Raw genomic sequence first — 13872 nt, forward strand, 5'->3', positions numbered from 1 at the left:
TAATCTTAATCTGATCTTAATAGACAAAGAATTGCTGACGAGATGAATTACCCATAAGCACTACCCATACGCACACCTGGATATTAAAGTGCCATAAAACATGTTATGATCTGTGCATATTCTAAAAGGGCTAAGTAAAAAATAGTTTGCATTAAAAAAATTGTTTCAAAATAGCTGGTATTTTAAAATATTTTTTTTTCAAAAATAAGCAAAATTACTAACATAGCTGTGCTGTTTGGAGTAGACCGATCCACCCCCCTTAGTGTTTAGCATCAGAAACAGGGTTATTGTATTTTAACCAAGTTCACATCAGGTAAGCAGCCATGTGTTCCCTTCAGATATTTTTGTAGCTGGAAATATTCGTGTAAAAGATCCCCAACTCTAAGATCTGGATTTGATGATCTTTTACAGAAATCAATCCGGCTACGAAAATATCCAAAGCGAACGAGCGGGCTGCTTACTTCTGGCATTTGGATAGTCATGAAGGATCCGAATGCACATACCTACTAGACAAGTGCATTCAACTATTTCGGGCCGATCCATAGGTCGAAGAGTCCGCCAGCCGCATCCGGCAATTTTCAGAGCTGGATTTCTTCTTGTGAAAGTGCAACACACTAAGATTTGTGCAAATCCAGATCTCTGTGTATTGCATTTTACAAGAAGAAATCCGGCTCCGAAAATTGCTGAATTCGGTTTGTGGTCGCCATCTTCAACCTACAGATCAGCCTAAAATAGTAAAATGCACTTGTAGGTACAATAGCACAATGTTTATCAAGATTAAAACTTCTCCTGTAAAATCCTCCCCACTTAGAACAGAAATTAAAACAAATAAAATGTTCCTTAAAGGGACAGTATACACCAATTTTCATTTAACTGCATGTAAGAGACACTACTATAAAGAATAATATGCAGAGATACTGATATAAACATCCAGTATAAACCTGTTAAAAAAAAAAACTTAGCTCCCAGTTTAGCTCTGTTAAAAAGGTAGCTGGAACACCCAATTTAAGTGGAAAATGACACTCCCCCCTCCTCCCCATATGAAAAGACTCTTTACACAAACAGAAGGAAGCTAGAGTAGGTATACCTCGGTATTTTCCTAAAACTTTGGGGCTTGGTTAGGAGTTTGAAAATCAGAGCAATGTTATTTAAAAATAAGCAAAACTATACATTTACAAAAAAAAAAAAAAAAACAGAATTTATGTTTACCTGATAAATTACTTTCTCCAACGGTGTGTCCGGTCCACGGCGTCATCCTTACTTGTGGGATATTCTCTTCCCCAACAGGAAATGGCAAAGAGCCCAGCAAAGCTGGTCACATGATCCCTCCTAGGCTCCGCCTACCCCAGTCATTCGACCGACGTTAAGGAGGAATATTTGCATAGGAGAAACCATATGAAACCGTGGTGACTGTAGTTAAAGAAAATAAATTATCAGACCTGATTAAAAGACCAGGGCGGGCCGTGGACCGGACACACCGTTGGAGAAAGTAATTTATCAGGTAAACATAAATTCTGTTTTCTCCAACATAGGTGTGTCCGGTCCACGGCGTCATCCTTACTTGTGGGAACCAATACCAAAGCTTTAGGACACGGATGATGGGAGGGAGCAAATCAGGTCACCTAGATGGAAGGCACCACGGCTTGCAAAACCTTTCTCCCAAAAATAGCCTCAGAAGAAGCAAAAGTATCAAACTTGTAAAATTTAGTAAAAGTGTGCAGTGAAGACCAAGTCGCTGCCTTACATATCTGATCAACAGAAGCCTCGTTCTTGAAGGCCCATGTGGAAGCCACAGCCCTAGTGGAATGAGCTGTGATTCTTTCGGGAGGCTGCCGTCCGGCAGTCTCGTAAGCCAATCTGATGATGCTTTTAATCCAAAAAGAGAGAGGTAGAAGTTGCTTTTTGACCTCTCCTTTTACCGGAATAAACAACAAACAAGGAAGATGTTTGTCTAAAATCCTTTGTAGCATCTAAATAGAATTTTAGAGCGCGAACAACATCCAAATTGTGCAACAAACGTTCCTTCTTCGAAACTGGTTTCGGACACAGAGAAGGTACGATAATCTCCTGGTTAATGTTTTTGTTAGAAACAACTTTTGGAAGAAAACCAGGTTTAGTACGTAAAACCACCTTATCTGCATTGAACACCAGATAAGGAGGAGAACACTGCAGAGCAGATAATTCTGAAACTCTTCTAGCAGAAGAAATTGCAACCAAAAACAAAACTTTCCAAGATAATAACTTAATATCAACGGAATGTAAGGGTTCAAACGGAACCCCCTGAAGAACTGAAAGAACTAAGTTGAGACTCCAAGGAGGAGTCAAAGGTTTGTAAACAGGCTTGATTCTAACCAGAGCCTGAACAAAGGCTTGAACATCTGGCACAGCTGCCAGCTTTTTGTGAAGTAACACAGACAAGGCAGAAATCTGTCCCTTCAGGGAACTTGCAGATAATCCTTTTTCCAATCCTTCTTGAAGGAAGGATAGAATCTTAGGAATCTTAACCTTGTCCCAAGGGAATCCTTTAGATTCACACCAACAGATATATTTTTTCCAAATTTTGTGGTAAATCTTTCTAGTTACAGGCTTTCTGGCCTGAACAAGAGTATCGATAACAGAATCTGAGAACCCTCGCTTCGATAAGATCAAGCGTTCAATCTCCAAGCAGTCAGCTGGAGTGAGACCAGATTCGGATGTTCGAACGGACCTTGAACAAGAAGGTCTCGTCTCAAAGGTAGCTTCCATGGTGGAGCCGATGACATATTCACCAGATCTGCATACCAAGTCCTGCGTGGCCACGCAGGAGCTATCAAGATCACCGACGCCCTTTCCTGATTGATCCTGGCTACCAGCCTGGGGATGAGAGGAAACGGCGGGAATACATAAGCTAGTTTGAAGGTCCAAGGTGCTACTAGTGCATCCACTAGAGCCGCCTTGGGATCCCTGGATCTGGACCCGTAGCAAGGAACTTTGAAGTTCTGACGAGAGGCCATCAGATCCATGTCTGGAATGCCCCACAGTTGAGTGACTTGGGCAAAGATTTCCGGATGGAGTTCCCACTCCCCCGGATGCAATGTCTGACGACTCAGAAAATCCGCTTCCCAATTTTCCACTCCTGGGATGTGGATAGCAGACAGGTGGCAGGAGTGAGACTCCGCCCATAGAATGATTTTGGTCACTTCTTCCATCGCCAGGGAACTCCTTGTTCCCCCCTGATGGTTGATGTACGCAACAGTTGTCATGTTGTCTGATTGAAACCGTATGAACTTGGCCCTCGCTAGCTGAGGCCAAGCCTTGAGAGCATTGAATATCGCTCTCAGTTCCAGAATATTTATCGGTAGAAGAGATTCTTCCCGAGACCAAAGACCCTGAGCTTTCAGGGATCCCCAGACCGCGCCCCAGCCCATCAGACTGGCGTCGGTCGTGACAATGACCCACTCTGGTCTGCGGAAGGTCATCCCTTGTGACAGGTTGTCCAGGGACAGCCACCAACGGAGTGAGTCTCTGGTCCTCTGATTTACTTGTATCCTCGGAGACAAGTTTGTATAGTCCCCATTCCACTGACTGAGCATGCACAGTTGTAATGGTCTTAGATGAATGCGCGCAAAAGGAACTATGTCCATTGCCGCTACCATTAAACCTATCACTTCCATGCACTGCGCTATGGAAGGAAGAGGAACGGAATGAAGTATCCGACAAGAGTCTAGAAGTTTTGTTTTTCTGGCCTCTGTCAGAAAAATCCTCATTTCTAAGGAGTCTATTATTGTCCCCAAGAAGGGAACCCTTGTTGACGGAGATAGAGAACTCTTTTCCACGTTCACTTTCCATCCGTGAGATCTGAGAAAGGCCAGGACAATGTCCGTGTGAGCCTTTGCTTGAGGAAGGGACGACGCTTGAATCAGAATGTCGTCCAAGTAAGGTACTACAGCAATGCCCCTTGGTCTTAGCACAGCTAGAAGGGACCCTAGTACCTTTGTGAAAATCCTTGGAGCAGTGGCTAATCCGAAAGGAAGCGCCACGAACTGGTAATGCTTGTCCAGGAATGCGAACCTTAGGAACCGATGATGTTCCTTGTGGATAGGAATATGTAGATACGCATCCTTTAAATCCACCGTGGTCATGAATTGACCTTCCTGGATGGAAGGAAGAATTGTTCGAATGGTTTCCATTTTGAACGATGGAACCTTGAGAAACTTGTTTAAGATCTTGAGATCTAAGATTGGTCTGAACGTTCCCTCTTTTTTGGGAACTATGAACAGATTGGAGTAGAACCCCATCCCTTGTTCTCCTAATGGAACAGGATGAATCACTCCCATTTTTAACAGGTCTTCTACACAACGTAAGAATGCCTGTCTTTTTATGTGGTCTGAAGACAACTGAGACCTGTGGAACCTCCCCCTTGGGGGAAGCCCCTTGAATTCCAGAAGATAACCTTGGGAGACTATTTCTAGCGCCCAAGGATCCAGAACATCTTTTGCCCAAGCCCGAGCGAAGAGAGAGAGTCTGCCCCCCACCAGATCCGGTCCCGGATCGGGGGCAAACATTTCATGCTGTCTTGGTAGCAGCGGCAGGTTTCTTGGCCTGCTTTCCCTTGTTCCAGCCTTGCATTGGTCTCCAAGCTGGCTTGGCTTGAGAAGTATTACCCTCTTGCTTAGAGGATGTAGCACTTTGGGCTGGTCCGTTTCTACGAAAGGGACGAAAATTAGGTTTATTTTTGGCCTTGAAAGGCCGATCCTGAGGAAGGGCATGGCCCTTACCCCCAGTGATATCAGAGATAATCTCTTTCAAGTCAGGGCCAAACAGCGTTTTCCCCTTGAAAGGAATGTTAAGTAGCTTGTTCTTGGAAGACGCATCAGCTGACCAAGATTTCAACCAAAGCGCTCTGCGCGCCACAATAGCAAACCCAGAATTCTTAGCCGCTAACCTAGCCAATTGCAAAGTGGCGTCTAGGGTGAAAGAATTAGCCAATTTGAGAGCATTGATTCTGTCCATAATCTCCTCATAAGGAGGAGAATCACTATCGACCGCCTTTACCAGCTCATCGAACCAGAAACACGCGGCTGTAGTGACAGGGACAATGCATGAAATTGGTTGTAGAAGGTAACCCTGCTGAACAAACATCTTTTTAAGTAAACCTTCTAATTTTTTATCCATAGGATCTTTGAAAGCACAACTATCTTCTATGGGTATAGTGGTGCGTTTGTTTAAAGTGGAAACCGCTCCCTCGACCTTGGGGACTGTCTGCCATAAGTCCTTTCTGGGGTCGACCATAGGAAACAATTTTTTAAATATGGGGGGAGGGACGAAAGGAATACCGGGCCTTTCCCATTCTTTATTTACAATGTCCGCCACCCGCTTGGGTATAGGAAAAGCTTCTGGGAGCCCCGGGACCTCTAGGAACTTGTCCATTTTACATAGTTTCTCTGGGATGACCAACTTGTCACAATCATCCAGAGTGGATAATACCTCCTTAAGCAGAATGCGGAGATGTTCCAACTTAAATTTAAACGTAATCACATCATGTTCAGCTTGTTGAGAAATGTTCCCTGAATCAGTAATTTCTCCCTCAGACAAAACCTCCCTGGCCCCATCAGACTGGTTTAGGGGCCCTTCAGAACCATTAATATCAGCGTCGTCATGCTCTTCAGTATCTAAAACAGAGCAGTCGCGCTTACGCTGATAAGTGTGCATTTTGGCTAAAATGTTTTTGACAGAATTATCCATTACAGCCGTTAATTGTTGCATAGTAAGGAGTATTGGCGCGCTAGATGTACTAGGGGCCTCCTGAGTGGGCAAGACTCGTGTAGACGAAGGAGGGAATGATGCAGTACCATGCTTACTCCCCTCACTTGAGGAATCATCTTGGGCATCATTGTCATTGTCACATAAATCACATTTATTTAAATGAGAAGGAACTCTGGCTTCCCCACATTCAGAACACAGTCTATCTGGTAGTTCAGACATGTTAAACAGGCATAAACTTGATAACAAAGTACAAAAAACGTTTTAAAATAAAACCGTTACTGTCACTTTAAATTTTAAACTGAACACACTTTATTACTGCAATTGCGAAAAAATATGAAGGAATTGCTCAAAATTCACCAAAATTTCACCACAGTGTCTTAAAGCCTTAAAAGTATTGCACCCCAAATTTGGAAGCTTTAACCCTTAAAATAACGGAACCGGAGCCGTTTTTAACTTTAACCCCTTTACAGTCCCTGGTGTCTGCTTTGCTGAGACCCAACCAAGCCCAAAGGGGAATACGATACCAAATGACGCCTTCAGAAAGTCTTTTCTATGTATCAGAGCTCCTCACACATGCGACTGCATGTCATGCCTCTCAAAAACAAGTGCGCAACACCGGCGCGAAAATGAGGCTCTGCCTATGATTTGTGAAAGCCCCTAAAGAGAAAGGTGTCTAAAAAAGTGCCTGCCGATATAAACTTATCAAAATACCCAGATTAAATGATTCCTCAAGGCTAAATATGTGTTAATAATGAATCGATTTAGCCCAGAAAAAGTCTACAGTCTTAATAAGCCCTTGTGAAGCCCTTATTTACAATCTTAATAAACATGGCTTACCGGATCCCATAGGGAAAATGACAGCTTCCAGCATTACATCGTCTTGTTAGAATGTGTCATACCTCAAGCAGCAAGAGACTGCTCACTGTTCCCCCAACTGAAGTTAATTCCTCTCAACAGTCCTGTGTGGAACAGCCATGGATTTTAGTAACGGTTGCTAAAATCATTTTCCTCATACAAACAGAAATCTTCATCTCTTTTCTGTTTCTGAGTAAATAGTACATACCAGCACTATTTTAAAATAACAAACTCTTGATTGAATAATAAAAACTACAGTTAAACACTAAAAAACTCTAAGCCATCTCCGTGGAGATGTTGCCTGTACAACGGCAAAGAGAATGACTGGGGTAGGCGGAGCCTAGGAGGGATCATGTGACCAGCTTTGCTGGGCTCTTTGCCATTTCCTGTTGGGGAAGAGAATATCCCACAAGTAAGGATGACGCCGTGGACCGGACACACCTATGTTGGAGAAAACACATTACCAGATGGGCTATATAAATGGATCATCTACAAAACATTTATGCAAAGAAAAATTGTGTGCATAATGTCCCTTTAAAGTGACATGAAACCCAAAATTTTTCTTTCATGATTTAGGTAGAACATACAATTTTACGACTTTCCAGTTTACTTCTATTACCAAATTTGCTTCATTCTCTTGGTGTCATTTGTTGAAGGAGCGGCAATGCACTACAGTTTTCTAAATGAACAAATGGGATAGCCAATTACAATCGGTATATGTATGCAGACACCAATCAGCAGCTAGAACCTTGGTTCTTTGCTTCTCCTGAGCTTTCCTAAACAAAAGATTTTTACGACATTCTCATTTTCTGCCCTGTTTATGGCTCATTATCCAGTGTTGATTCATATCTGTAATGGCATAATGTTGGTTTAGGCATAAACCATAATTGGTATTCTCCCTGGGTAGTGCCACCCGGCTAAATTTTCCGACTGACCAAAATTCAAGGCAGTGTTAAGCTAAGTAATGTTTATAAATAGAACATGTTATGTTACTTTGCAAAGTAGTGCCCCTCTACCAGGCTACTTTATTATGCCACCATCTGGCAAACGCTTCTGATGAGAACACTGCATAATGTTTTATGGATGAAATAGTCGTATATGTTCACACCAATAAAACAAAATTTGGGTTGCCTTCCAAATTTCGAACAAATGAATATATATATATATATATATATATATATATACACACACACACACATATACTGTATACTACTAGCACTAGGAAATACAGTTAAGCCATTTTCATTTGTTGACTAGTATCACAAATAAATGTTGATCAAATCCAGACCTTTGTGTGCTGTACTTCCATACAAATAAATCCAGTGCTGAACATAGCTGAATGCCGCTGCAATATTCAGCATTTGTTTGTTAAACTAATCAACAAAGCGCATGCCTAGTACATATGTATTAACGTAGCGGCAACATTCTACCCTACAGCATTAACCAGATCACTTGAGTTCAGTTTTGAGTCTACCATTATGATTCTGATAATATTCTGACATTGGCTGCGACAAAGCATGTTCTGAAAATGACAGATTTTAGCTACAGCCCACACTAACTACAAACTTAGTTAAAACAAAACTGAAACCCACAGGAAGTGCAGGGGAGCTTCCAGGAAGGGGAACTGGCTTTGGGTGTGACTATCTACTTCAAGTTTCAAAAAGGACATTCTGACCATGTTAGAGAAACTTTATAAAACATACAAAAGGTTTATAACAGTTTAGGGTTACAGACAACAGAGGGAATGCATAGGGAATTCTACAAACAGCTTTTGATGTTAACCCTTCAGATGTTCAGCCTTTTTTACACCCAAGTCTGAGCCATAGTTGAGCTTTTTAAGTGAGTGACCCACAATAAAAAATAAAAAAAATCAGCAATCCCAGCAAATTCACAATATACCATTATTATATTTATAATCCATAGCATGTGAAATAGCTGCATCAAAAACTGTATTAAAAATTATTTTTTTATATTTTTGCATAGATTTTAGTAAATATTGAAAAAGGTATAGTGACCACTGCTGTTACTGTGATCACCTTAAAAGGGACAGTCTACACCAGAATTTTTATTGTTTTAAAAGATAGATAATCCCTTTATTACCCATTTACCAGTTTTGCATAACTAACACATTTATAATATACTTTTAACCTCTGTGATTATCTTGTATCTAAGTCTCTGCAAACTGCCCCTTTTTCAGTTCTTTTGACAGATTTGCAGTCTAGCCAATCAGTGCCTGCTCCCAGATTACTTCACGTGCACAAGCACAGTGTTATCTATATGAAATACGTGAACTAACACCCTCTAGTGGTGAAAAACTGTTAAAATGCAATCTGAAAGAGGTGGGCTTCAAGGTCTAAGAAATTAGCATATGAACCTCCTAGGTTAAGCTTTCAACTAAGAATACCAAGAAAACAAAGCAAAATTGGTGATAAAAGTAAATTGGAAAATTGTTTAAAATTACATGCTCTATCTGAATCATGAAAGTTTATTTTGGCCTAGACTGTCCCTTTAAATTGTCATCATCGGTAGCCACATGTGAAATAGGGGTCCATACGGGAGAGGCCCCATTGTGCAGTGGAGAAATAAAAGCACTTTTTTCTTGCAGGATGTTAAAGTGAATGTAAATTTTGATGCTAAAGTGCCCGGTTTTTAAAACTTTGATTAAAAACAGGGGCACTTTAATTCATCAATATTTTCATTTCACTCCTGTTGTGAAAATAAACTTACTTTTTAATCTTCACAGCAGCTCCAGCTTCCTCCACCTGTTTCAAAGCCTCTTCCTGGGTCTAAAATGAGGTATCTGGCTTCCTCCAATCACAGCAGTGAATCAGACACTGAATCCCCCGGGGGGGAATCTGTGATTGGAGGATGACCTATCAATCATTTCTGACATCAGAAATGGCTTGTGAGACCGGAGGAAGCAGCAGCTGCTGTGAAGATTAAAAAACAGAATTTATGTTTACCTGATAAATTACTTTCTCCAACGGTGTGTCCGGTCCACGGCGTCATCCTTACTTGTGGGATATTCTCTTCCCCAACAGGAAATGGCAAAGAGCCCAGCAAAGCTGGTCACATGATCCCTCCTAGGCTCCGCCTACCCCAGTCATTCGACCGACGTTAAGGAGGAATATTTGCATAGGAGAAACCATATGGTACCGTGGTGACTGTAGTTAAAGAAAATAAATTATCAGACCTGATTAAAAAACCAGGGCGGGCCGTGGACCGGACACACCGTTGGAGAAAGTAATTTATCAGGTAAACATAAATTCTGTTTTCTCCAACATAGGTGTGTCCGGTCCACGGCGTCATCCTTACTTGTGGGAACCAATACCAAAGCTTTAGGACACGGATGAAGGGAGGGAGCAAATCAGGTCACCTAAATGGAAGGCACCACGGCTTGCAAAACCTTTCTCCCAAAAATAGCCTCAGAAGAAGCAAAAGTATCAAACTTGTAAAATTTGGTAAAAGTGTGCAGTGAAGACCAAGTCGCTGCCCTACATATCTGATCCACAGAAGCCTCGTTCTTGAAGGCCCATGTGGAAGCCACAGCCCTAGTGGAATGAGCTGTGATTCTTTCGGGAGGCTGCCGTCCGGCAGTCTCGTAAGCCAATCTGATGATGCTTTTAATCCAAAAAGAGAGAGAGGTAGAAGTTGCTTTTTGACCTCTCCTTTTACCTGAATAAACAACAAACAAGGAAGATGTTTGTCTAAAATCCTTTGTAGCATCTAAATAGAATTTTAGAGCGCGAACAACATCCAAATTGTGCAACAAACGTTCCTTCTTTGAAACTGGTTTTGGACACAGAGAAGGTACGATAATCTCCTGGTTAATGTTTTTGTTAGAAACAACTTTTGGAAGAAAACCAGGTTTAGTACGAAAAACCACCTTATCTGCATGGAACACCAGATAAGGAGGAGAACACTGCAGAGCAGATAATTCTGAGACTCTTCTAGCAGAAGAAATCGCAACTAAAAACAAAACTTTCCAAGATAATAACTTAATATCAACGGAATGTAAGGGTTCAAACGGAACCCCCTGAAGAACTGAAAGAACTAAATTGAGACTCCAGGGAGGAGTCAAAGGTTTGTAAACAGGCTTGATTCTAACCAGAGCCTGAACAAAGGCTTGAACATCTGGCACAGCTGCCAGCTTTTTGTGAAGTAATACCGACAAGGCAGAAATCTGTCCCTTCAGGGAACTTGCAGATAATCCTTTTTCCAATCCTTCTTGAAGGAAGGATAGAATCCTAGGAATCTTAACCTTGTCCCAAGGGAATCCTTTAGATTCACACCAACAGATATATTTTTTCCAAATCTTGTGGTAAATCTTTCTAGTCACAGGCTTTCTGGCCTGAACAAGAGTATCGATAACAGAATCTGAGAATCCTCGCTTCGATAAAATCAAGCGTTCAATCTCCAAGCAGTCAGCTGGAGTGAAACCAGATTCGGATGTTCGAACGGACCCTGAACAAGAAGGTCTCGTCTCAAAGGTAGCTTCCAAGGTGGAGCCGATGACATATTCACCAGATCTGCATACCAAGTCCTGCGTGGCCACGCAGGAGCTATCAGGATCACCGACGCCCTCTCCTGCTTGATCCTGGCTATCAGCCTGGGGATGAGAGGAAATGGCGGGAACACATAAGCTAGTTTGAAGGTCCAAGGTGCTACTAGTGCATCCACTAGAGCCGCCTTGGGATCCCTGGATCTGGCCCCGTAGCAAGGAACTTTGAAGTTCTGACGAGAGGCCATCAGATCCATGTCTGGAATGCCCCACAGGTGAGTGACTTGGGCAAAGATTTCCGGATGGAGTTCCCACTCCCCCGGATGCAATGTCTGCCGACTCAGAAAATCCGCTTCCCAATTTTCCACTCCTGGGATGTGGATAGCAGACAGGTGGCAGGAGTGAGACTCCGCCCAAAGAATAATTTTGGTTACTTCTTCCATCGCTAGGGAACTCCTTGTTCCCCCCTGATGGTTGATGTACGCAACAGTCGTCATGTTGTCTGATTGAAACCGTATGAACCTGGTCCTCGCAAGCTGGGGCCAGGCCTGGAGAGCATTGAATATCGCTCTCAGTTCCAGAATATTTATCGGTAGAAGAGATTCTTCCCGAGACCAAAGACCCTGAGCTTTCAGGGATCCCCAGACCGCGCCCCAGCCTATCAGACTGGCGTCGGTCGTGACAATGACCCACTCTGGTCTGTGGAACATCATCCCTTGAGACAGATTGTCCAGGGACAGCCACCAACGGAGTGAGTCTCTGGTCCTCTGATTTACTTGTATCTTCGGAGACAAGTCTGTATAGTCCCCATTCCACTGACTGAGCATGCACAGTTGTAATGGTCTTAGATGAATGCGCGCAAAAGGAACTATGTCCATCGCCGCCACCATCAACCCGATCACTTCCATGCACTGAGCTATGGAAGGAAGAGGAACGGAATGAAGTATCCGACAAGAGTCCAGAAGCTTTGTTTTTCTGGCCTCTGTTAGAAAGATCCTCATTTCTAAGGAGTCTATAATTGTTCCCAAGAAGGGAACCCTTGTTGACGGGGATAGAGAACTCTTTTCCACGTTCACTTTCCAGCCGTGAGATCTGAGAAAGGCCAGGACAATGTCCGTGTGAGCCTTTGCTTGAGGAAGGGACGACGCTTGAATCAGAATGTCGTCCAGGTAAGGTACTACTGCAATGCCCCTTGGTCTTAGCACCGCTAGAAGGGACCCTAGTACCTTTGTGAAAATCCTTGGAGCAGTGGCTAATCCGAAAGGAAGCGCCACGAACTGGTAATGTTTGTCCAGGAATGCAAACCTTAGGAACCGATGATGTTCCTTGTGGATAGGAATATGTAGATACGCATCCTTTAAATCCACCGTGGTCATGAATTGACCTTCCTGGATGGAAGGAAGGATAGTTCGAATGGTTTCCATCTTGAACGATGGGACCTTGAGAAATTTGTTTAAGATCTTGAGATCTAGGATTGGTCTGAACGTTCCCTCTTTTTTGGGAACTATGAACAGATTGGAGTAGAACCCCATCCCTTGTTCTCTTAATGGAACAGGATGAATCACTCCCATTTTTAACAGGTCTTCTACACAATGTAAGAACGCCTGTCTTTTTATGTGGTCTGAAGACAACTGCGACCTGTGGAACCTCCCCCTTGGGGGAAGTCCCTTGAATTCCAGAAGATAACCCTGGGAGACTATTTCTAGCGCCCAAGGATCCAGAACATCTCTTGCCCAAGCCTGAGCGAAGAGAGAGAGTCTGCCCCCCACCAGATCCGGTCCCGGATCGGGGGCCAATATTTCATGCTGTCTTGGTAGCAGTGGCAGGTTTCTTGGCCTGCTTTCCCTTGTTCCAGCCTTGCATTGGTCTCCAAGCTGGCTTGGCCTGAGAAGTATTACCCTCTTGCTTAGAGGACGTAGCACCTTGGGCTGGTCCGTTTTTACGAAAGGGACGAAAATTAGGTCTATTTTTTGCCTTGAAAGGCCGATCCTGAGGAAGGGCGTGGCCCTTACCCCCAGTGATATCAGAGATAATCTCTTTCAAGTCAGGACCAAACAACGTTTTCCCCTTGAAAGGAATGTTTAGTAGCTTGTTCTTGGAAGACGCATCAGCCGCCCAAGATTTCAACCAAAGCGCTCTGCGCGCCACAATAGCAAACCCAGAGTTCTTAGCCGCTAACTTAGCCAATTGCAAAGAGGCGTCTAGAGTGAAAGAATTAGCCAATTTGAGAGCATTGATTCTGTCCATAATCTCCTCATAAGGAGGAGAGTCACTATCGAGCACCTTAAGCAGTTCATCAAACCAGAAATATGCGGCAGTAGTGACAGGGACAATGCATGAAATGGGTTGTAGAAGGTAACCCTGCTGAACAAACATCTTTTTAAGCAAACCTTCTAATTTTTTATCCATAGGATCTTTGAAAGCACAACTATCCTCTATGGGAATAGTGGTGCGTTTGTTTAAAGTAGAAACCGCTCCCTCGACCTTGGGGACTGACTGCCATAAGTCCTTTCTGGGGTCGACCATAGGAAACAATTTTTTAAATATGGGGGGAGGGACGAAAGGAATACCGGGCCTTTCCCATTCTTTATTAACAATGTCCGCCACCCGCTTGGGTATAGGAAAAGCTTCTGGGAGCCCCGGCACCTCTAGGAACTTGTCCATTTTACATAGTTTCTCTGGGATGACTAAATTTTCACAATCATCCAGAGTGGATAATACCTCCTTAAGCAAAATGCGGAGATGTTCCAATTTAAATTTAAATGTAATCA

General features: G+C 43.0%; 1 protein-coding gene across 5 annotated transcripts in view; it reads right to left on the reverse strand.

Annotated features, from left to right (window-relative positions):
- Nucleotides 1-13872, reverse strand: part of SETD5 (SET domain containing 5) — a 408248-nt gene that overhangs the window by 294619 nt on the left and 99757 nt on the right. The window lies entirely within an intron of this gene.

The sequence above is a fragment of the Bombina bombina genome, chromosome 7, assembly GCF_027579735.1.
Source record: "Bombina bombina isolate aBomBom1 chromosome 7, aBomBom1.pri, whole genome shotgun sequence".
Taxonomy (NCBI): domain Eukaryota; kingdom Metazoa; phylum Chordata; class Amphibia; order Anura; family Bombinatoridae; genus Bombina; species Bombina bombina.